The sequence below is a fragment of the Macaca thibetana genome, chromosome 6 (assembly GCF_024542745.1).
Source record: "Macaca thibetana thibetana isolate TM-01 chromosome 6, ASM2454274v1, whole genome shotgun sequence".
In the NCBI taxonomy this organism is placed as follows: Eukaryota; Metazoa; Chordata; class Mammalia; order Primates; family Cercopithecidae; genus Macaca; species Macaca thibetana.
The window spans coordinates 119,638,388-119,663,427 of NC_065583.1; the positions used below are offsets into that span (position 1 = coordinate 119,638,388).

The following is a 25,040-nucleotide window of genomic DNA, read 5'->3' on the forward strand; positions in this document are numbered from 1 at the left end:
TTGGTTAATTTTGAGGGCATAATCTGTGGGAACATTGTTATTATTTGCCATTACTTTTCATAGCAAAAACCGCAATTACTTTTGCACAACCTAATATTTTCTTTGCTAATCTAGTGTGATTTAGGGACAGTGATAAATAAAGGTTGGAGAAGAAAGAAAAGGGCTGACTAGTAAATGCAGACAGAGTTGATGTACTTTCACAGTCCCATTGGCATGTTCCATGGGCCATTTCACTTTCAGATGGTTTGTCTGGCTGAATTTAAAGGCTAACCTCTAGAGCTTTGCCTTTCTTCTTGTGACCTGAGAACTTGCTGGCATGTACAAGTCAATTTTCTTAATAGCTTTTCTTGATTAGTCTATAGCTTCTCCAGTGAGTTGAAATGTCACATTTACTTATACTAAAATCTTATACTAGACATATTTGGGTGTCAAACCTCTTTTAATCATTTGTCTTTCTTGTCTAGAGATAGTGTTATAATATTTTCCTTGTTATAGGTTTCTAATACACTTTAAAATCTAGAATGACATAACTCCTATTGTATCTTTCTCTTTTGATCTTTTGAGAAAAAGAATTACCATGGAAAATAATACTTCTGTTTTTGTGTCATTGTTTAAAGTATTTACAACTCTTATTTTGTTGTGAATTTTTTCTTTTAATATATTCCTTAGTTTTATTTATATATTTAATTAGCTATGTTTGCATTTTTAAAAAGTGAGATAGGTGTATCTTTTAAAAAATAATCGTTGTCAGGTATGGTGTTAAGTTTGTAATAGCTATTAGCTATTACATTACTTTTAATGGCAAAAACCACAAATACTTTTGCAACAACCTAATATAATGAATTCAGTAGGCTTCCGTTGTTTATCTACGTTGTGGAATATAGTGTAATTCTGAAATAACTTACTTCTTATACCATTTTTGTTTTGCTTTTTTGGTTTAGGTCGATTTTTCTAAAAGCCTTTTTCTTTTGTTTCTGCTGTATATTTGTTTTACTATGTTCTGTTTTTGATTTCTTTTTGGATCAGTTTCATCACTTCATATTTTCTTACATTATTGCCACTGCATTAGTCTATCATATTAATCAGAATAGTATTGTACATTCTATTCTTTTGCATATTTTTAATCTTGTTTCTATATTTGGTGACATCTACTTTGTCGAAATTTTCTTGTCTTACTCTTGCAGAGTTCTACTTATTTAATTGCCCCTTTTCTGCTTTTATTTTTATTAACTCATTTTTCCCAACCTTCCTTGGAGTTCTGATCTTTTTCTAGGTTATTAAATGAATATGTCATTCTGTTTTGATTTTTATTGATTTGTTCCTGTGACTTTTCTTCAGGTTATTTTGTTGACCTTTATTGAACTTCTCCAGTTTATTGAGTTGAATATTTTGTTATTTTATTTTATTCAATTTTTAAAATGATGAGAACCCTGAATGCCATGGGCTTTTCTTCCTTTTGAGTCCATCCTTTACCACACATCATTAGATTTTTATATAGATTTTTCAATTGTTCTTAACTTTAAAATTGTTTGCAATTGCAATTTGGATTTGTTCTTTAGCCTGTGCCATTTAGAAATGTTTTATTTTAAGGTTTGCCTTTGCGTTTTTATTTTTAAAGGTTGTCTTCTGATATTAATTCCCTGGGTTATGTATATGTCTTTCACATACTTATACATACTTATGGTTTATATAATTTCTATGTTTTATAGCTTTCATCTGCCTCTGTCTAATATATGAATAATTTTTGATCAACTTTTTACAAAAGTAGTTTCTTTGTTTGAAGAATCCAAACTTTTAAATGTAACTGTTAGATGAACTTCATTAATTGAATTTACTCCTATGCTTTATGGTCCTTTTAATTTTCCAGCTACTTTTTCTCTTCAAGAGACTTTTGTTAGACTTTAGTACTGTATTTCTATTAGTTTCTTCTTACAGTTTTAACTATGTGTGTGTGCGTGTATATACACACATTATATATATTGATGCACACACATTGTAGTATATAATGTCTTATGGGCTGCAACATTTCCTTAGAATCTATATTTTATTTGAAGCCAGCATATTTTTATTTTCTTTTTAAGTAAGAAGTTTTATTTCTTCCTGGAATCTTGCAGGATTTCTTTTTTTTTTTTTTCTGTTTACTTAGTAGTTTAAAAAGTGCCAGATATGTTAAGGTTTAGGTCTTTTACTGATGTATTTTTTTCCTGGAGCCATGTCACCCATTTTCCTGAGGTTAGGAAAGTTTTCTTGGGATGTGTATTTGGTTATTGTTTCTGTTTTATTTCTCTGGACTCTCCTCTGGGAATGCTGATGAGCTATATGTTAGCTCCCCAGTCTTTCTTTTTCAATTCTTTCTTCTTCTCTGTCATACTTTTCTTTTCCTGTCTCCCTGTGAAGGCTTATAGAACTGTTAAATAATGCTTCAACCCACTGTCTTCAGTATCAATTGATTATTCTACTTTGCTTTTAGTTTCTATGTAATCATCCTTTAAAAAAAATTCTCTCTCCCTTTTCATTTTACCCATTGTCCACTGCCTTGTTTAACCTGCCTGGAATCCTCTTCATTTCATCCTGTTTTCTTTTCATAGAGGCCAATCTCTTGGTTCTTTATTAAGGATACCAAGTAGTCTTCTAAGTTTTTCTTTTGAATTCTGCAGTAAATATTTTTCAGAGGTTTGTTCTGAATTTTTAGAGCACTGTTCTCTTTCCCCTGTTCTGTGTTATTTTTTTTTGTGTGTGTGTGTATCTATATCTATATCTATATCTCTCCCAATTAAAATAACTAGAGAATCAAATATATATGTTTTATAATATATAATAAATATTATATATATTAAATATATAATATATAATAAATATATATTAAATATATAATATATGTGTTTTATAATATATATATATTTTACACAATTTTAAGTAAAGCCACAAAGATACCCAAATTGAGGTTTTTTTGGTCCAGCTCTTTTTCTATTACAATGGTGGTGAAAACTTCAACATCCAGTTTACAGTTAAATGAACATTGTTGGGTTTAGTTGCCATTTCAATGACCATTTTCTGGTAATTTTTATTTAAAGTATCTCCTCTCAGTTAGCTTTTGATCTTTCAGCTCCTGCAGCCTGATTCTTTGATACCATAAGAAGTTATACATGGCATCTGTAATTCCCAACCTATCAGGATTGCTTCTCTGTGCTCTGTTCACCTTTTCTCCCCATTTCATCAACCAAAGGCTCTACTTCTACAGACTAAGCCTTTTGGAACATGTGGCATTACGGGCCTCTCTCCCCTACTTTCTGGTCACTTTTTTTCTTAAAAATGCTGGAATGGTGGGAGAAAGAGCATTTGCCTCTAAGTAAAATTCCCCAAACCAAGAACTCTGGGTCCCTTTTATCCAGTAAAGAAAAGAAGGAGTGCTTGCTTTGGCAGCACATATACTAAAATTGGAACAATACAAACAACATTAGCATGGCCCCACACCAGGATTACATGCAAGTTCCTGAAGCGTTCCATATTTTTTTACATAACAGTAAAGGGTTCGAGTCAACAAGAAGAGATAACTATCCTAAATATATATGTACCCCATGCAGGAGCACCCAGATTCATAAAGCAAGTTCTTAGAGATCTACAAAGAGACAGACTCCCACACAATAATAGTAGAAAACTTTAACACCTCACTGACAATATTAGACAGATCATTGAGACAGAAAATTAACAAAGATATTCAGAACCTGAACTCAGCTCTGGATCAAGCAGACCTGATACATATCTATAGTATCTCCACTAAAAATTCTCCACTAAAAACAACAGAATATACATTCTTTCATTGCCATACAGCACTGACTCTAAAATTAATCACAACCAGAAGTAAAACATGCCTCAGCAAATGCAAAAGAACTGAAATCATAACAGTCTGTCAGATCACACCACAATCAAATTAGAACTCAAGATTAAGAAATCCAAACATAACCACATAATTACGTGGCAATTGAACAACCTGCTCTTGAATGACTCTTGGGTAAATAATGAAATTAAGGTAGAAATCAAGAAGTTCTTTGAAACTAATGAGAATACAGAGACAACATACCAGAATCTCTGGGCTGTAGCTAAAGTGGTGTTAAGAAGGAAATTTAGGCTGGGCACAGTGGTTCATGCCTGTAATCCCAGCACTTTGGGAGGCCAAAGGGAGTGGATCATTTGAGGTCAGGAGTTCGAGGCCAGCCTGGCCAACATAGTTAAACCCTGTCTCTACTAAAAATACAAAAAGCAGCTGGGTGTGTGGCATGCATCTGTAGTCCCAGCCTCTTGGGAGCCTGAGGCAGGACAATCTCTTGAACCTGGGAGGCGGAGGTTGGAGTGAGCAAGATTGCGCCACTGCACTCCAGCCTGGGTGACAGAGTGAGACCCATTTAAAATAATAATAATAATAATAATAAGTAGAAATTTATAGCACTAAATTCCCACATCAAAAAGCTGGAAACATTTCAAATTAACAATCTAACATCACAACTAAAGGAACTAGAGAATCAAGAGCAAACAAAATCCTAAGCTAGCAGAAGACAAGAATAACCAAGATCAGTGTTGAATTGAAGGAGATAGAGACACAAAAAATCCTTCAAAATGTCAACAAATCCAGGAGCTGTTGTTTTGAAAAAAAATAATAAATAGACTGCTAGCAAGACTAAAAAAGAATAAAAGAGAGAAGGATCAAATAAACACAATTAGGAATGATAAGGAGGATATCACCACTGACTCCACAGAAATTCAAATAACCGTCAGAGAATACTTTAAACATCTCTATGTACATATATTAGAAAACCTAGAAGAAATGGGTAAATTCCTGGACACATACATCTTCCCAAGACTGAACCAGGAAGAAATTGAATCCCTGAACAGATCAATAACAAGTTCTGAAATTGAGACAGTAGTAAGTAACCTACTGACCAAAAAAAGCCCAGGACTGGAAGGATTCACAGCTGAATTCTACCAGAGGTACAAAGAAGAGCTAGTACTATTTCTGCTGAAACTATTCCAAAAAATTGAATAGGAAGGACTCCTCCCTAACTCATTCTATGAGGCCGGCATCATCCTGATACCAAAACCTGGCAGATATATAACAAAAAAAGAAAACTTCAGGCCAATATTCTTGATGAACATTGATGCAAAAGTCCTCAATAAAATACTGACAAAACAAATCCAGCAGCACATCAAAAAGCTTATCAACTATGATCAAGTTGGCTTCATCTCTGGGATGCAAGGTTGTATCAACATGTGCAAATCAATAAATGTTATTTATCATATAAAAAAACTAAAGACAAAACCACATGATTATCTCAATAGATGCAGAAAAGGCCTTTGATAAAGTTCAACATCAATTCATGTTAAAGACTCTCAATAAACTAGATATTGAATGAACATACCTCAAAATAATAAGAGCCATATATGACAAACCCACAGCCAATATCATACTGAATGGGCACAAAACAAGGATGCGCTCTGTCACCACTCCTATTCAACATAGTATTGGATGTTCTGGCCAGGACAATCAGGCAAGAGACAGAAATAAATAGGAAGAGAGGAAGTCCAATTATCTTTGTTTGCAGATGACATGATCCTATATCTAGAAAACCGATAGTTTCAGCCCAAAAGCTTCTTAATCAGATATGCAACTTCAGCAGTCAGGATACAAAATCAGTGTGCAAAAATTGCTGGTATTCCTATACACCAACAACAGGTAAGCAGAGAGCCAAATCATGAATGAACTCTCATGCACAATTACTACAGAAATAATAAAATAGGAATACAGCTAACAAGGTAAGTGAAGGACCTCTTCAAGGAGAACTACAAACCAGTGCTCAAAGAAATCAGAGATAACACAAATGGAACAACATTTCATGCTCATGGATGGGAAGAATCAATATTGTGAAAATGGTCATACTGAATAAAGTAATTTATATATTCAATGCTACTCCCATGAAACTACCATTGACGTTCTTCACAGAATTAGAAGAAACTATTTTAAAATTCGTTTGCAACCAAAAAAGAGCCCAAATTGCCAAGACAAGCCTAAGCAAAAAGAACAAAGCTGGAGGCATCATGCTACCTGACTTCAAAATATACTACAAGGCTACAGTAGCCAAAACAGCATGGTATTGGTATAAGAACAGACACAGAGGGCCAGGCACAGTAGCTCATGCCTGTAATCTCAGCACTTTGCGAGGCCAAGGCAGGCAGATCACGAGGTCAGGAGCTTGAGACCAGCCTGACCAACATGGTGAAACCCCGTCTCTACTAAAAATACAAAAATTAGCCAGGCATGGTGGCATGCACCTGTAATCTCTGCTACTCAGGAGGCTGAGCCAGAAGAATTGCTTGAACCTGGGAAGCAGAGATTGCAGAGCTGAGATCATGCCACTGCACTCCAGCCTGGGCAACAGAGTGAGACTCCATCTCACAAAAAAACAAGAAAGAAAGAAAAAAAAAAAGAACAGACACATAGACCAATGGAAGAGAATAGAGAACTCAGAAATAATATCACACACCTACAACATCTGATCCTTGACAAATCTGACAGAAACAAGCAATGAGAAAAAGGATTCCCTACTAAATTAAATGGTGCTGGGAGAATGGGCTAGTCATATGCAGAAAATTGAAATTTGACCCCTTCCTTACACCATATACAAAAATTAACTCAGGTTGAATTAAAGACTTAAATGTAAAACCTAAGACCATAAAAACCCTAGAAGAAAATCTAGGCATTACCATTCAGGATATAGGTACAGGCATAGATTTCATGATGAAAATGCCAAAAACAATTGCAACAACAGTAAAAATTGGCATATGGGATCTAATTAAACTAAAGAGCCCCTGCACAGAAAAAGAAAAAAAAAAACTATCAGAGTGAACAGACAACCTACAGAATAGGAGAAAATTTTTGTAATCTGGCCGTCTGACAAAAGTCTAATATCCAGAGTCTACAAAGAACTTAAACAGATTTACAAGAAATAAACCAATGACCCAATTAAAAAGTGGGCAAAGGACATGAACAGACACTTGGCAAAAGAAAACATTCATGCAGCAAACAAGTGTCTGAAAAACAGCTCATCACATCATTAGAGAAATGCAAATCAAAACCACGATGAGATACTATCTCACACCAGTCAGGACGGCTGTGATTAAAAATCAGAAAACAACAGATACTGGTAAGGTTGTAGAGAAAAAGGAATGCTTTTACACTGTTGGAGTGTAAATTAGTTCAACCATTTTGGAAGACAGTGTGGCAATTCCTTGAAGACCTCGAGGCAGAAATACTATTTGACCCAGCAATCCCATTACTGGGTATACACCTAAAGGAATATAAATCATTCTATTATAAAGATACATGCATGTGTATGTTCACTGCAGCACTATTTACAAAAGTAAAGACATGGAATCAACTTAAATGCCCACCAATGATAGACTGGATGAAGAAAATGTGGTACATATACACCATGGAATACTATGCAGCCATTAAAAAGGTCAAGTTCATGTCCTTTGCAGCGACACGGTTGGAGTTGGAAGCCACTATCCTCAGCAAACTAATGCAGGAATGGAAAACCAAACACCACATGTTCTTACTTATAAGTGGGGACTGTATGATGAGAACACATGGACACATGGGGGAACACCACACACTGGGACCTGTGGGGGTGGAATGGTTTGTAGGGAGGGATGGTATCAGGAAGAATAGGTAATATGTAGTAGGCTTAATACCTAGGTGGTGAGATGATCTGTGCAGCAACCACCATGGCACATGTTTACCTATGTAACAAACCTGCACATCCTGCACATGTACCCTTGAACTTAAAAGTTGAAGGAAAAAACTAAAGAAGGGTATGTTCTTAGTTTTCTATGTCTACAAGCCAGTCAATTGGAAATGAAAGCTGGGTATGCCATTGAATAACTAAATTCCCTTTAGGATTTCAAAGTTAGAGCCTATCTTTCTCTTATAGATTATGGAATTCATTATCCATTAGTTTTGGTTTTAAAGGCTGTCTTCAATGGCTTTAGTGATAAGTTGGTAACAGCAACATTACATGATGTTAGCCAGAAGCTATTTTGAACCTGAAATTCCTATCAGAAGGTTGAAGAAAACCCAATTTTACTTTTATTTAGAGCTTATGTGCTAATCATTTAATTTTTAAATTAAATGATTTAATTTAAATCTGACTCTACTTGGAATGAAGACACAATCCTGTAGTTAATATCGAAGTATGAATTTTCAATTGTTTTCTTTCTTCCTTTTTTTTTTTTTGAGGTAAGAATGCCTCAAAAGAATAAGTGAAACAGAGACTTAAAAGTTCCATGGTGACTGTTGAAATATAACAGAAATTGCACTGTGTTTGAATTTACTGTGATATATTCCTAATGTCTTATATTTGGTATGTTTCTCTTGTTGTTACTGCTGACACAAACCAAAGAAACAAGAATTTCTTTTATGCCACTGATTTACAAAGGTCATATAGAAAATGAAGGGTCAGATAATGGATGCTAATCATCCTCATTGATGGATACATTGACAGGAAAACATAATTGAATTGCATATATTAGTGGAAGATAACAAACCATTTAACAAATTGTTCTTAATAGAGAAAAAAGTGATAGGAGAGCTAAAATTGATGTGAAAAACACAGGAGGAAGTTAAGGGATTAGAGTGGGAGGGAAATTAGTGAGTACCTATTTGTGTGCATGATTGCATTTTTGAAATAATTAATTGCCTAATTGTGTATCCAGATGTAGTAATTGTTGTTCCATAGTCATGATTTAAGTATTCTCTGTGTGTAATTTTCATTTGTATACAATTTTTTCAGAATCAAATTGCAGAGGAATATATTTGTTTGAAATTGCTCTAGGGATGTGTTTATAACCCATTTTGGAAAGAGTGGAAAGATTTTTTTCTCTTCCAAATGGTTGTGAAGGTGGATAACTTCTCTGATCTTTTAGTAAACATTTTTATATTAGTTGAATGGTATGCAGTTAGTCATAAACAGGAGAGACTGAGGAAAAATAACATGCTTAATGCAAATAAATTTTCTGTACCTGATAAGTGAATTGGAATTTTTTCCTGTAATATTTTTAAAAATTTTTTTCTGGTAGATGCTTGTTGACTTAAAGTAAGATAAAAAAGAATTGTCAAACTATATATAAATCACAGCAAAATGATGATGAATTCATAGTTTTTGCTCAAGTAGAGGGATTATCTGGAATGAAAGTACAAAAAGAATTTGATAATTTAGAAGTACATTAATTTGAATGTACATTTGAACTAGCTAAAAATTCTACTCTACAGCTGACTGCACTGGCAGTTTATTAATCACATCCATAAACATGAGTCATCTACAATTGGAGTGGGCCTCACACTTGGAACATCTTGAAGATGTTTCTTCTTTGGCTGTGCTAAATTAAGCATGCATAGAAGTTATATTGTGTTAAAATTTCCACAATGAAATCTTATTGGCACTTCCTGTGTAAGTGGCTGGGAATAGAAATTCTCATTTATGAATAAAAACACTTTGCCTTTTTATTTGGAGGTGAACCTACTAACCTTTGATTATAGAATAATACCAGCAATTTTATTATAAAGTGTATTTCAGTAATTGGAACTGTGTTTTTATTATACAATTGGATAGAATGTATAATGAAATGAAAGAAATTTCATCAGAAGATTGAGTTAAAAAGGTTTTGGTGATGAAATTGAGATGATGTCCAGATTTATAGTATATTTGGTAACCATAACATACTTCTTGATATATTGATTTCCATATAAATGCTTATTTCTTCAAACACTTTAAATTTCATAGTATTTTCTCCCTTCTGTTATTAAGCAGTTCTATTCATAGTAGATCTTAGAAAATTATACAGTGATTAATATTTCTCCATATTTGTAGCTTTCATTACTTTATATTTCTGTTTTTGCCTAGGCTCCTTGTTACAAGCCTGTTCTAATGTTACAAAACTTGGCAAACCTTACCCAAGAAGGGTAAAGTTTAGTATCTATGAATTTTGAAAATACTTGATGAGAGAAGTTGCTTTTAAATTATTTTGAATTTTATTAATACCAAAAATATTTGAAAAAGAGGAGCACGTACATTTTTCCAATATTCAAAGTTCATTCAATATACAAATAAACCTTTTTTAAAATTGTACTTTAAGTTCTGGGATACGTACGCAGAACGTGCAGGCTTGTTACATAGGTATACATGTGCCATGGTGGTTTGCTGCACCCATCAACCCATCATTTACATTAGGTATTTCTCCTAATGCCATCCCTCCCCTTGCCCCCCACCTCCCGACAGTCCCTGGTGTGTGATGTTCCCCTCCCTGTGCCCATATGTTCTCACTTTTCAACTCCCACTTATGACCGAGAACATGTGGTGTTTGGTTTTCTGTTGCTGTGTTAGTTTGCTGAGAATGATGGTTTCCAGTTTCATACATGTCCCTGCAAAGGACATGAAATTCTTTTTTATGGTGGCGTAGTATTCCATAGTATATATGCCACATTTTCTTTATCCAGTCTAATACTGATGGGCATTTGGGATGGTTCCAAATCTTCGCAAGTTGTGAAAAGTGCTGCAATAAACATATGCGTGCATGTGTCTTTTGCAATAGCATGAGGGAAGGAGACTGGAAAACATTGACTCATTGTACAATTCAAATATGCCAACTTTGTCAAATTTTATTACAATTGGAAAGCACTTATGGTATTTATTAGAAAGAAAGTGTGTGTGCATGCGTATGTGTGTGAAAACATGGCTCTTTTAAGAAGCAGGCTTACCCAGTCATTTTTTTTGAATAATAGCTGCATTTGGGGTAAGAAAGTACCTCAAAACATTGTCTCTAATTGTACAGGAAAAACAAAACAAATAAAGGAGATGAAGACTAGGCTGCTGTCATTCTGTGCCATCTCTGACATCTATTGAAAGCCTAGAGGCCCAAGAATACTTCCTCTCCATGGTGCTATTGCAGTATCTTCAGGGTCCTGAGTCTGAATGTTCCTATTTTATGTGAGCATTGCACCCAGAAGAATGGGTCAGAGCCTCTCCTATGGTCTGAATGTTTGTGTCCCTCCAAAATTCATGTGTTTAAGTCCTCACCTCCAAGGTGATTGTACTAGGAGTTGAGGGCTCTAGGGGGTGTTTAGGTGATTCTCATGAGTAGGACTGGTGCTCTTATAAAAGAGGCCCTAGGGATCTCAGTTAACTCTTCCACCATGTGACGACACCATGAGAAGGTGCCATCTATGAGGAAGCTGGCCCTTATTAGACATCAAATTTGCTAGTTCCTTGATCTTGGACTTCCCAGTCTCCAGAATTGTGAGAAATAAATTACTACTGTTTATAAGCCATTGTGTTTGTGGCATTTTGTTTATAGCAGCCCAGGTGGACTAAGACAGCCTTTTAATAGGCAAGGGGATCTAAAGAAATAGGCGAACCAAGCAAGTCAGTCTGCAGCTCAGAAAATGCAAGTCCCCATTCAGGCAGCTGCCTGATGACGTTAGCTGTAATCTCCTGTGCTTGTGCCTGACTTACTGCCTCAGTTTAGCTTAGTGGTTCTCAAATGGGGGCAACTTTGACCATAGGGACATTAGGCAACGTCTGGAGACATTGTCATAGCTAGAAGAAGGGTGCTACTGCCATCTAGTTGGTAGAAGCCAGGGTTGCTGCTAAACATCCTACAGTGCACAGGACAGCAGCTACTCCCATCCCAGCAAAGAGTCATCTGTAGGAATATTTGATAAAAGCCATCTACATAAAAGCCCAACAGCTCACATCATAATTAAAGATGAAAGACTGCTTTTCCTATAAGATTGGGAACAAGGTAGTAATGTCTGTTCTCACATCTCTATTCAACATTTTACTGAAGGTCTTAGCAACAGTGCAAGAAGAATAATTAAAATGCATACAGTTTGCAGAGCAAGAAGTAAAGCAGATTTTATTCATGGATGACATAAATAGGTACTTAAATAACCATAAGGAATAGCTTCCAAAAAAGGGACTTAAACTAATAAATGAGTTTAGAAAGGTCTCAGTATCTCAGTCAATACAAATTTAATCATGTTTATAAATACAATGGACAATTAAAACTAAATATTTAAAAATTTCATTTATTATAATGCCAGAAAATAGAAAATACTTGGTAGTAAATTTAATGAAATATGTGCACAATTCTTACACTGAAAACTACAATTTACCAAGAGAAATTTAAGACTTAAATAAATGGAGAGATACACTTTGCTCATTGATCAGAAGACTCAATAACAATTTAGGATATTAATTTTCCCTGAACTAATCTATATGTTCAAATTTATCTTAGTCTTCATCACGGTGGCTTTTATTTTATAAGAATTGACAAGCTTATTCTAAAATTTATATGGGAGAGTAAAGAAGGTAGAATAGTCAGAATAATCTTGAAAAAGTACAGCAATTCTACCTGACTCTACATTTCCTATAAAAATACAGTTGTATTAAAGATTATGAGGTTTTGACATAAGGATACACAAATAAATGACGGAAATAAAAGAGTCCAGAAATAGACACACATTTATACAGTAAATTGATATTTTTCAAGACACCAAAGCAATTAAATAAAGGAATGGAGAGTCTTATTTACAAATGAAATTGGAATAAATTGATATCCATATTGGAAAAAATAAATTTTCATTCTCTAAATTCACACCTCAGACAAAAATTAATTCAAGATGGATTGGAGACCTAAAAGCAAAGGGTAAAACTCTGATACTTCAAGAACCGAACATGACAGGATTCAGATAATAATAACCCTCAAAATTGGTAAATTAGACTGCTTATCAAAAGACATAATTAAGTAAATGAGTAAGGAAGCAACTAACAGGAGAAAGATATTTGTAAAACATATCTGACAAAGGACTTTAATCAATATCACATAAAGCACATCTACATTAATAAGATAAAGACCAAAGAAAATAGCTCAATAAAAATGAGCAAAGCATTTCAAGGGACACTTTATAAAAGTAAATATACAAATGGCCAATGAACACAGTAAAGAGTGCTCCACATCTTTAGGCTTCAGAGAAATGCATTTACAACCACAAAGTGATACCACCACATACCCACTGGAATGGACAAAATTAAAAAGGTTGAAAACACTAAATACTGGTGAGGAGTTAGAACCACTGAATTCTTACACTTGTTGATAGGAAAATTAAATGTTGTAACTACTTTGAAAAAATGTTTTGCAGATAATAAAATGTTACTTTCACCTACACTTTGACCCAGCAATTCCACTTGTATTATTTACCCAGAAGCAAATTTTATGTTACACATAACAAATTGTATTATACATAAATACTTGCTGAAATATTCATAAACCCATATATTCATAAACCCACATATTAATCAAAAGGAGAATCAGTAAACAAATTTTGTCACAGTTATACAATGGAATATTACTCAGCAACAAAAATGAATGAACTACTGATACCTGCAACTAAATGAGTGACTCTCAAAGATGAAACGCTGAGTGAAGGAATCGAGACAAAAAAGGAATACATCTGGTATCTGGTATGATTCCATTTCTAGAAAGTTGTAGAACAAAACTAAGGTTAGAGAAAGGTGATTGCCTCTGAGATGGAAGACTGAACAGAAAGAGAGATGAAAGAACTTTCTAGGGAAATGGAAATGTTCTGTATCTTAAGGATGTGGGTTACATCTTTTTTTTTTTTTTTTTTTTTTTGAGACGGAGTCTGGGTCTGTTGCCCAGGCTGGAGTGCAATGGCACCATTTCGGCTCACTGCAAGCTCCACCTCCCAGGTTCAAGCGATTCTTCTCCCTCAGCCTCCCGGGTAGCTTGGACTACAGGCACCTGCTACTACGCTCGGCTAATTTTTTGTATTTTTAGTAGAGACGGGGTTTCACCGTGTTAGCCAGGATGGTCTTGATCTCCTGACCTCGTGATCCGCCTCCCAAAGTGTTGGGATTACAGGCGTGAGCCACTGCGCCCGGCCAGGTTACATCTTTTTCAGTATTTTAAGTAAATTGGTAGTCAGTGTTCAGGAATCCTTCTAATCACTCTTCAACAGGGATGGCTTATGAAACAGTTCATCAGTTTTTTTTTTTTTTTTTTTTTTTTTTTTTTCTTTTCTGATAAGGGGAGGCTGAGGCAGGAGAATTGCTTGAACCTGGGGGGCAGAGGTTTCAGTGAGCCGAGATCATGACACTTCACTCCAACCTGGGTGAAAGAGTGAAACGCCGTCCCCAAAAAAAAAAAAAAAAAAAAAAAAAAAGGAATTTACACTCTTGAAAATAAATATTTCATAAGGAAACGTTAGAGTTTTCCAATATATATGATCAAACAAGGACCTATTATCATTTTGGACCATGTCATAATAGAGAGGAGATAGTTCAAAATTAAGTCATATGTTCCAACAACACCATGATTATGGAAACTAGTCTCAGAATTGAGAGTAAAGCTTTTTGTTTTTACTGGTATCAATAAATGGTATTACTCAATTCATTGACAGTACTAGTCTTTGCAATATCTTTTGTTGGGGAATGGGGAGACGGCCTGTTCATCTAATTAAAAACACATCTACATTTTAGGAATAAAATATTTTACATATACTTTTTGTTATTAAATCTGCAAACTCTAGAATTGGAAGAAATAGCTTTCATAACTCTTCACAGCAAAAGTTATGAATGTTTGATAGAATTAATTTAAACATTCAGTAGAATTAGACTTGTTTGGAAGGACTGTAGGATCTTTGGCAAGAAGTGTGTTTTATGTCGTTTCAGATGTATACCATTTTCTCTTAAGGTTTACAAGTTAATCAATAAAGATTCTTGGCAGAGCTAAGTACAAAAGAACAATTTGTATTTAGCATACCAAATGGATCTAAGTCTTAAGTGTTATTTGATGTCTTGAAATGTTTGGCTTTCAACTTCGTTTAAATGAATAGTGTGTATACAGTGAAGATAGGCGTTAGCCATGCCTAGACCCTCTGGATTCTCTCATAATCCTCAGTTATTGTAAACCAAATTTAGTAAATCCAAAAGGATACTTTGTTTTGCCTGCATGGTATTATTGGAAAACAGTAAAAATTTTATTCTTTAAATAATGTGTTTTTCTATTAAGAAAAATAATGTCTATCTTTATAGAGATAGTTATTTCAAAATATAGTTTTCAATATGCACTTGTGGGTATGAACATAAACAAACACGTGCACACACACAGAGTTTGACATCATATCTAAAATGTTGAACCCTACTTTTCTACTTAACAGGAATGTTTCCCTATGTAACGAAAAAGTCTGTATAATGTGTCTGTATTATGTGTATTATACGAATTATATATCCTGATTTACTTAACCATTCTTTTATTGTTAGTCATTTTCCCATATTATATACAAATTATTAGGAACACCTGTGTGCATACATTTTTATTTATACTTTGGATTGTTTGCTTAGAATAGATTCCCAGAAGTGAAACTGCCAGGTCAAAGGCTTTTCTCAATTTATGTTTCAAAAAGAAATTCCCACTGTATTCTATTCAAGTATGCTTGTCTCACTGCCCACTTGCTAGCCTTACATGCTTTTTTTTTTTTTTAATTTTGTTTTTTATAAATAGAATCTCATTGTGTTAGCTTGCATCTCTTGGATTACTAGTGAGTTTGAAATTTAAAAACCTGTCTTTTCAGGCCTTTGTCTTTTAGGGTTTTTAGGATTTTCTTAATGATCAGTATCCTCTTTTCTCTAAAAATGTTATATTTGTTCATTATATTATAATAGGTTTTTTTTTGCATTTAGCTATTAAGCTTTTAATTATATATTTGATTTTTAATTTAGAAAAGTAAAATTTTCTTCAATGGAGATCTTTTTTAAATTGAATTCTTTGGCATTTTTATTATTTTGTTCGAAGAACCCTATGGGCAAGTGGAATCTTACACTTTTATTACCTGAATAGCAAATATCATTCATAGTTTGATATTTAATCTGTGGCATAGAGTTGACTTTTATTTTTGGAATATCCTTGCTTTAAAACTACAACTAAAGGAAGGCAGATGGTTAGCTTGTTTTCTCATTTCCTGAAAATGTTCAAGATTGGAACCAATATTATCAGTCTGTAACGGAGGTTGGTAATGTCAAGATGGTTTGTGTCCATGTCAAGATGTTGAATCAGTGTCCAGGTCATTGCTCATTAAAGATGTTGCTCTTTGGATAAACAGGAAACCCAGAAAAAAGATTCTAACAATTTTTGATGCTACCTCACATTCCTTCGAGACAGTGCAGAACATTTTGTTCTTTAGAAAATATTCAGGTCTCCTTCTTAGTGTTATAGCACTTACTATTTGTCTATTTGTATTATTGGCTTGTGACCCTTTTTTGGGGAGTTACAAATACATTAGGGGAAATAATATTTTTAAAAATCATTATGCCTTTGCTTTATCTATGTCTATATACTCTCCTATTTATTATTTTTTTTATTTTTGAGACAGGGTCTCACTCCAATTGCCCAGGCTGCAGTGCAGTGGTGCAATCACCGCTCACTGCAGCCTCCATTTCCCCAGGTTCAGGTGATTCTCCCACCTCAGCCTCCTGAGTAGCTGGGACCACAGGTGTGCACCACCATGCACAGCTAACTTTTTGTATTTTTAGTAGAAATGGGGTTTCACTATGTTGCCCAGGCTGGTCTCAAACTCCTGAGCTCAAGCAATCCACCCACTTTGGCCTCCTAAAGTGCTTGGATTACAGGTGTGAGCCACCACTCCCAGCCTCCTCTTTGTTATTCTATATGTATTTTTTCATATTAATGTATAATTTTTTTCAAGTATGGGTTATTCCATATGACCAAACCACTAATTCTCTGCTCTTCTATAGTCATTTCTTATTAGATGTGTCAGTTCTTAATTTTACCAAACATTATTTTTTTGTTCCTTATACATTTTGTTTCCTTGAGATCTTCAGAATGTAAATCAATCTCCATTCTGTTATGATTTATAATCATTTACTTCTCAGATGATTCCTCCTTTAGTGCTTTGTGCTTTCTGTTATATTCCTATTACCTTTGATCTTTTATTGTTCTAATTTCACCTCTTCTCAACCCATCCCCACACTGGCAACTGTTATATGAATGGCTGGTCAGATGGAATCCACATATGTTCCATATGCATGTATAGATTTTACTCAAGCCACTAGTGGAGACACTATTCCTACTCACACATATGAGTACCAGCCTCTCTGTGATGCAGCACTCATATCTTGACATATCTAGAAAGTTTCATCCTCATCAATAAATTACTTCATCTTTCCCCAAAAAACTCAGGGAATTTCACATTAACCCACCCAATTTAACAATTTAGGAAAAATCCATTCAGTGACATGAGATAAAAGATGGGCTGTCAAAATTGCAGTGTCTCTAAGGTGATTCTTTTTGACCAGACTAGAAATACTAATCTGACACTATTTTAGTTGGGGTTTCCTGGTACATTTCCATGCCATAAAAAATTTCTATGAAACGGAACAAATTGCACATTTAATTATAGTTTCAAAAATTTACATTCTTGGATGAAACTTTTTCTCTTGTCCCACTCTTGCCATAATTGCTACATTGTCTACTGTTAATTTGCATTTTAACTGAGCTTTAAACATTTAACCAGAGGATGATCCAATCGGAGATTCTATAACCATCTCAGTAATTGGTAGGCAAGTTATTTTTTATTGCTATTTTAGCAGTTGGGAAGTCTCCTCTACAGGGGTGGGGAAAGAGTTGATAACCTTCAAAACAGACTCTTTACTTTGGGACTGTGATGAGAGAAACAGAACAGAAGTTAAGAATGGTGAAATTAGAAGAGACAGATGGTGAGAGATTATCATGATTTATAGGATCACCCAAATTGTCTAAAATTTACACCAGAACTTTTTACCAGTTAGGGCAAAATATCATGCTTATTTTGAACTCCTGTAGGTACATTTAAATCAGACATACTGGACTTTGCATTCTGTTATTTTTTTGAGGGGGGTGATATTTAAGGAATTCTAGAAACAGCCTACTTTAGACTTAGTGTTTCCAGCAACTAACAAATTTAAATGTTATAAACATTTTTTCTAAAGCATTTTCCTTTAAACCACTCTGGGGAAAGACATGAATGTAAGATGACTGATTCTTAGATTATCTGCATTTAGAACAACCTTCTTTTAGCTGCAAAAACGTAGTGATGGTGTTCTCAATGTGAGACGGGGAAGATTTTAGTAGGCACAGCAGCTGTTAACTCAAATATAGTTATACATGTTCCTTCTGTGTTTTCTTGTAGGTGAATCAGCAGTTTAGTTTATTATGAAAAATAGCAATCTATAAGATGATTCTGAAAAATGAATTCTCAGAAATTTAAGGTACACACATGACATGATTTGGTGAATATGAAGTGCTGAAGTGAAATACTCATATCCCATTATGATCATTGATGTTCTTGTTGCAATTATGGTCATCATGTCAAGAATAGAATCAATTTGATGTGATTGAAAATAACAAAAATGCTTTATGTTTTTTAGAGAAAATATAAATGATTCATTGTAAATGAGAAACCTCAAACTGAAAGCACATAAAATACCAGCTATGAGTGTTGCATTTTGTAGTCTCTGACTACATGACAGTTGTCTATGAAATAAAATATCCAGTTACAAAAAATATTATTTATAGTTAAAAAACCTTTTTGTACACATATCACTAGTTAACTATTTTTAGCCCCATCTTTCCTATGTGCCCAGCAGTGAGCTAAAAGCTGTGCATTTAATGTATTCTTCATTTTATTTTTGTTTTGTTTTATTTTGTTATTTGTAGAGATGGAAAGATCAAACAAAAAGATGTCAAACTTTTCTGGGGGTGAAGAGGACATTTGCATTTCGAATTTAGAAACCTAAATTAGAGGTTTAGGAAGACTCATAAATGTATAGCAGAGGTTTGGTGGTCAAAGCTAGAAGCTGACCATCACGATGGGGCAAATAATCATTTAACCTCTTCCTCTAAGTATTTGATGTAAGATCATCAGTATATTTCATCTGTGACATTATCCAAGAAGAAGATGAACCTGAGGGAAACAATGCTTGCAGATTTGATGGGGAAAAATGCTTGCAGTAGTTAGTCTCAAAATAGCCCTAGGTGATGATAATCCTCGCACAAACACAGCACACTGTTAGAACAGACAAAAATCTGCGGAGGTTAAGAAAACCCCTGTTCCATTGGAATCTTTCAATCACTTCCAGAAATACGATTTAATTAAATCAATATTTTATTTAGCTCTAGGTACAATACTGATGCTAAAGAAGTTCTTGTTGAACCAACAAATGGATGCTCCTTTAAAATGCTGGTGGCATCATAAATGGCATGTTAGCATCAGATACCTCCCTCTAGGAGCTTACACATAAAAACAAATGTACACAAATAGCAATAATCAAATAAAATATTAGAGGATTGTATCAAAGGAGAGCTAGTGACAACTGTTGATTTAAAGATTCAGCCATTTCAAAGTTTTAGAAATTTTAGGGATATAAACTATAGAGTCCAGAGAAAGTATAAACAATATTTCTGCCAAGGATGGGAATTGTGAGGCACGACTGGATATTGCCATAAGGAAGAAGTAGCATTTGAGCTGGGTAGGATTTTTACATTCAGAAATGTAAATAGGCACGTGTAGAGAAAAGGAGGCAGAGGATTCTGGATGGAGGGAATTTATTAATTCTTCATTTTACTGATTTACTGATTACTTCCTATGTACAAGAAACTAAACTAAGTGCTAGGAACACAGGGTAAATAAGAATTTTAATTCTTTGAAGAGCCTCCCCGCAGTAGAGGAAACACATACTTGCAAGAGGCAATCTATGGTGCTCTAAGGCCTGAAGGGGGCGCCTCTCCTACACAGCAATAGGAGGGTGGAGTTTATTCTCATGGCACCTCAACCCAACTGACAGCTAAGGGAACTGCATTTACCAGCAGAAGGTGCATTTTGTATATTTGTATCCTGTTTTATTCACTGCTTTGTGCTGAAGTTATTCAGGCATTTCTCTTCCCTCTAGACCTTAAGTTCATGGAGGCCACAAGCTAGGTTTTACCATTTTTGTATCCCTCTGTGCTGTCTAGAGTAGTGCCTTGGACACACAGTAAGCATTAAAGACTTTTCGATTATAATTAAGTTTTGTTTTTACTGGGAAATAAAATATGTCTTATAGAAGGCATGGTTGTCCTATTCTTCCCTAATCTAGTCTTTCATAGTCTTTACAGTGTGTTGTGTGGCAGAGGCCAACAGTAGTTAATCCTGTGTTGAAGCCATACCTTTCACACTTGAAGTTATTTTTGAACAATGAAAACTTTGCGGAAAGTTCGCATCCCTTTGTGGCTAAGGTGTTTCCTATTAAGGGGGAAACAAAGAGAGAAACATTAACAAGCTACTCTTCTCATTTATTTCTTTTAAAGTTAATTGTTAAAAAGTCACCTTTTACCCCAATTTCACATTGAATTTAAATTCATTCCTACCTATCTGACACTAAGTCAATATTCTGAGATTGTTTCGGAGGCTTATTTTTCCTCAGCTGTAAACTGAATTACCTTTTAAACGATTTTTCTAGCTAACAGTAAATGGTCCATAAAACATATGAATAAAAATGAGGACAAACATTTCATGCTTAAATAGCTATAATGGTAGTCGGTGTAAAGGGCTGGAGTTTCAAAAATAGCCAGTGACGAATCTCTTAGCGGCCACATCGTATTATCTGTGGTTTTTGCAAAAGTGTCATTTGCAGCTATTCTGACACACATCTTACTCTAGTTGGTAATTTATGATGTTTTATTTTATGTAAACAAATGTCTGTCTATCTTTGGAGTACAAATATCTATGGAGATCAAATGTAAGAAAAAAGTGGCCATGACTTGGTTTCATTGTTGTCAAAAACGATCTTTAAGAATGTTGTTTTTCTTTAGACAATACTACTTAAGTATCTACAATGGCTTGTTGTATTTCATGGGAACGGTATTACTTTACAGCTTCTTCCAGGGTATGTATCAATCTCCTTTCTCACTAAGGAAACAGACAAATTCTGCTATTTCTTAAATAGTTTTTCTGTGGCACTTATAAGAATTATCATGTTTCCCAGGTTGTTGTGACAGATTGAAGATAGCTATGCCTGAATTCATGGTGAAGGATATGAGAACGTGTAGTGTTAAATGGGCGTCCTGTTTGCCTGAAGTTGTCCAATCAAAATGTCTTCACTGATACCAGCTATTTTCTTAAAGCTCTGTATTTGCTCAGAAACACTGAAATGTTCCTGCCCCTTTTACTTGTGCACTATGAAACATTTTAGAATGCTTTTCAAATCTTGAAATCTGGTGATTGCATTTGAAACAGTTTTATAAACATGCAAACCCAGTCACGTGATCTGCTGGTTTTTCGTTGAAACTGCCACTCACATGCCAAGGTTTGTACAAATAGACCTGAAAGGAATTCTCAAGGTCATTTTATTGCAATCCATCTTTGATGAATTTGGGAACTTGTGGGCACCACATCACTCTATGAACTTGTAGCAGGGAGCTGAGGCTGGCAAGGTAGTATCTCTTTGTTTTCACTTTAGTAGTTTTATATTCATACATAGCTTTTCTTCTTAGGGTAGAAGTCTTCCTCTGCTAACCTTCTTTTGCTGTCTTGATTTTTCTGAAATTTCATTTTTTAAAAATTCTTCAACTCCCAAACAGATTTGTTATTTTTCTTCTCTGTAATTTTTTATTCATATCTGTGTATTTTGATTAAGGTTATTTTCTAGTTGTAATGGAGAGCATTAGGCAGGTTATTTTTTTGTTTGTTCTTTTCTAAATAATCAGGACTTTATACAAAGTTATACACTCAAGAAGCAACAGCAGAATCCTTATTCTATATATTTTTCAGCAGAGTGCCTTAGCAGACATTATGTCCTCTCTAAAGTCTGCACACCAATGTCTATGACATTCTAGACAGCTACTGTTTAATACACCTTTGTACTTCAGGTCCCCTTTGTGGCGGTGCATGTTTGCCAAGAGTCCCAAATCTGTTAACGACTGTTGTACTTGCTATTATATTATATCATATAATTATTATGTAGAGTGATGTAACATGTAAGTGAAGAGAAGTGTTTATATGAAAACTAAATAGAATGCTAGTAAATATGCTAAAAAAAATTACTGTAGAATTAGGTGTAGGTGAGCCAATCATAAAAGATTGGGAGGAAATGTGAATGATTCTTAACTCAGATTGCTGCTCGAGTGCCTCAACTTCTCAATTACAAAGAAATACTGTAAGTCATAGATGATGCATAATGGATGTTTTTGATGTAAGACAGCCTAGAAATCTAAGAGATTCAAACTCAAAGCAAAGGCCTTGGCTCTACATCAAAAGAGTAGCCAACTATGTGCATTTAAATGTTTACATTTATAAAGAATGCTTGAGGTATTATTTCTGAAGATATAGAAGTCAATTCTTGACTCTAATATATTCATTTAACAAACTGGCCAACTACCTATCCTCATTATGTCAGATAAGAGGGCTTCTAACATGAGAATAAGTCACAAGCCTCTAGCTGTTCTCTATTTTAAAGTGGGGATGAAAGGTGAACAAACTGTTACAGATTCTCACTATTTGAGTATCTAATAGTGGAAAAGGATCATCAGGTAAATCTGTCTGGTCTGGACCCAGAAGAAACAGCTCTTTCATCAGTGGGTCTCTGTAGGTGCAAAAACAATGACAGTGATGGGACAATGTTCTGTTGCCTTAGTTGTCCTGGAGAAATATCATCGGGGGCTTTTTTTCTGTGATGCAGCTCATGGCAGAGTACACCACTGTCATCCTAAACTTTTAGCTAAAAGCAGGCAACACCCTTCTTTTTCATACACTGCATTTGTATCTGAATTAGGACTTTAGTGTTACAGTTAAGACTTACAGGCATTGACTACTTTGGGAAGAAGTCTGGTGACCAAAGAATGTGTTCCTAAAAAGTGCAACTTCCTGGGAGTTTCCACACCTAGGTAGGAGATTGTCTCAGGGACTTTTTACCCAGAAGATAACTCTATTATTGGTAGACATAATAATAGCAGAAATATAGGCTACCTTATTTTAATGATTATGCATTTTTAACATTAATTTTTAATTTCCTTGAGATCAGGTAAAACATTACTAGCTCTTTATACTACCAGGCATAGTTACCTAAAACAAGGTGAGTGCTAAATAGATGTAGAAATAATGATCAGGTTCCCAAAGTATACTATCTAGTTATTTTGCATGACAATTTTAACAGAAATTTGTCTCCTATGACAAATTGCAGTTTCACCATATTAATTAGTTGGATCTTGTCTCATCTTTCCATTCACTGTGCTTCCTAGAGTGGATGATTCTGTGTATTTTAATGTTGAGACGTGACCACACTGTATTCATTCAGCTGGTTTCTCAGAACTGGCTGAATATGGGACAGTTTTTTTTTTTTTTCCCCAGTAGTGAGCTTGACTCAGTGTGTAGGAAATAACACGCAATCCTCATGTTCCTTTCTCTTTTCTGCAGATGGTAGTTCTTGAGCCTCCCTCAAATATAACAGCAGCCCACAGGTGAATTTATCAAAGAATGTGGCCACCTTGGGAGACCTCGCACATTTTACAGGCCCTGCTGTGATATAGAGCAATCAACTCAATTTTTTAATGTGTTCTTTCTATATTGTAACTCCCATGAGGTAAAGTGTTAAGCTGCATTAAGTCTCCTAAGAAGAAATTTGAGTTCATGATGTGTATGTAACTTCACAGTAATTGTAATTAGTATAATCTGCTTCTTGAATTTGCTAACATATTTGGGAAAAATGTTACCATTTTTTCTTTTAAAATACTTAATGCCCAAAACTTTGCAGTAGAGCATTTAGTACCTCTCACAAAATTTCTAAGTGGCTTTGATTGTGTGCAGAATTACATCAAATGATCAGGAGCAGACAGTTCATGAAACTAAGAACATAATTTAAAACATTTATAACAAAAAAAGTATATTTTGAGTTTCAAAGTATGAGTGAAACCTGAAATTGAGTTTTTTGTAGTCAACTATCTCCTATATATTAACCAAAATTTATGAAAAAATATCTATGACAAAATAAGACAAAAGATGGGCAAGACTTCTAATAGAAGAGGGAGATAATGCATTAGGAAGCATGTATCTGTGTAGATATTAATGAACCTTGGGGTATAAGATGGAGATCATATTAGAAAACATGGTAATATAGTATATATTGCTCATAATTATAGTCAGAAATTTTACCACCTCTCTCAGTAATTGGTAGAATAAGTAGACAGAAAATCAGTAAAGATGTAGAGACTTGAAAAACAATGAAATAACTGCATCCACATTTTAGAACATTCCACCCAACAACAGCAGAATATACATTCTTTTCAAATGTGCATGAAACATTTACCAATATAAAGTATATTTTAGGCCATAAAATATATCTCATGACATTTAAAAGGATTTCAGAATATGTACTCAAACCACAGTGGAATTAAGTTATAAATCAGTAGCAGAAAGATGCCTAGAAAGTCCTCAGATATCTGGACACTAAATATCATACTTCCAAATAACTCATATGTAGTGGATTGAACTGCAGCCTCCAAAAGCATATGCCTATCTCTTAACCCTTGGAACCTGTGAATGTGAATTTCGTTGGGAACTGATCTTTGAAGATGTAATTAAGTTGTGGATCTCCAAATGGAATAATCCTGGATTATCCAGCTGGGCCCCAAATCCAACAAAATGTGTCTTTACAAAAGAAAGAAGACAAGAGGACGTAGACACAGAGAACATAGTAATAAGAAATTTTGTTTTATTTGAAATCAAATTTTTAATGATGATGGACTCCATGTGGTTTCTAAGCTACAGCTTCTCATTATTTCTATGAAAGGCACTTAGAGGAAAAAGAATGTTTTCACTGTCACTGAAACCTTGGAATCTTCATATTAGACCAAATTAAACAAGTTACCATAGGACTTCCAAC

General features: G+C 34.5%; 1 protein-coding gene and 1 non-coding gene across 5 annotated transcripts in view; both read left to right on the top strand.

Annotated features, from left to right (window-relative positions):
• The window catches only part of PDE4D (phosphodiesterase 4D), a 1,590,976-nt gene that overhangs the window by 242,151 nt on the left and 1,323,785 nt on the right, over positions 1 to 25,040 (top strand). The window contains exon 1 of one of the 4 annotated variants that reach the window (XM_050794363.1): positions 21,507 to 21,597. The exons of the other annotated variants lie outside the window; for them this stretch is intronic. The gene's annotated coding sequence lies outside the window, so the exon portion shown is untranslated. Of the gene's footprint in view, positions 1 to 21,506; positions 21,598 to 25,040 lie in introns of those variants that run through there. 4 annotated transcript variants of the gene reach the window in all.
• On the top strand, positions 3,408 to 3,513 carry LOC126957714 (U6 spliceosomal RNA). The gene has a single exon (XR_007726893.1). It is a non-coding gene; the product is annotated as a U6 spliceosomal RNA (small nuclear RNA).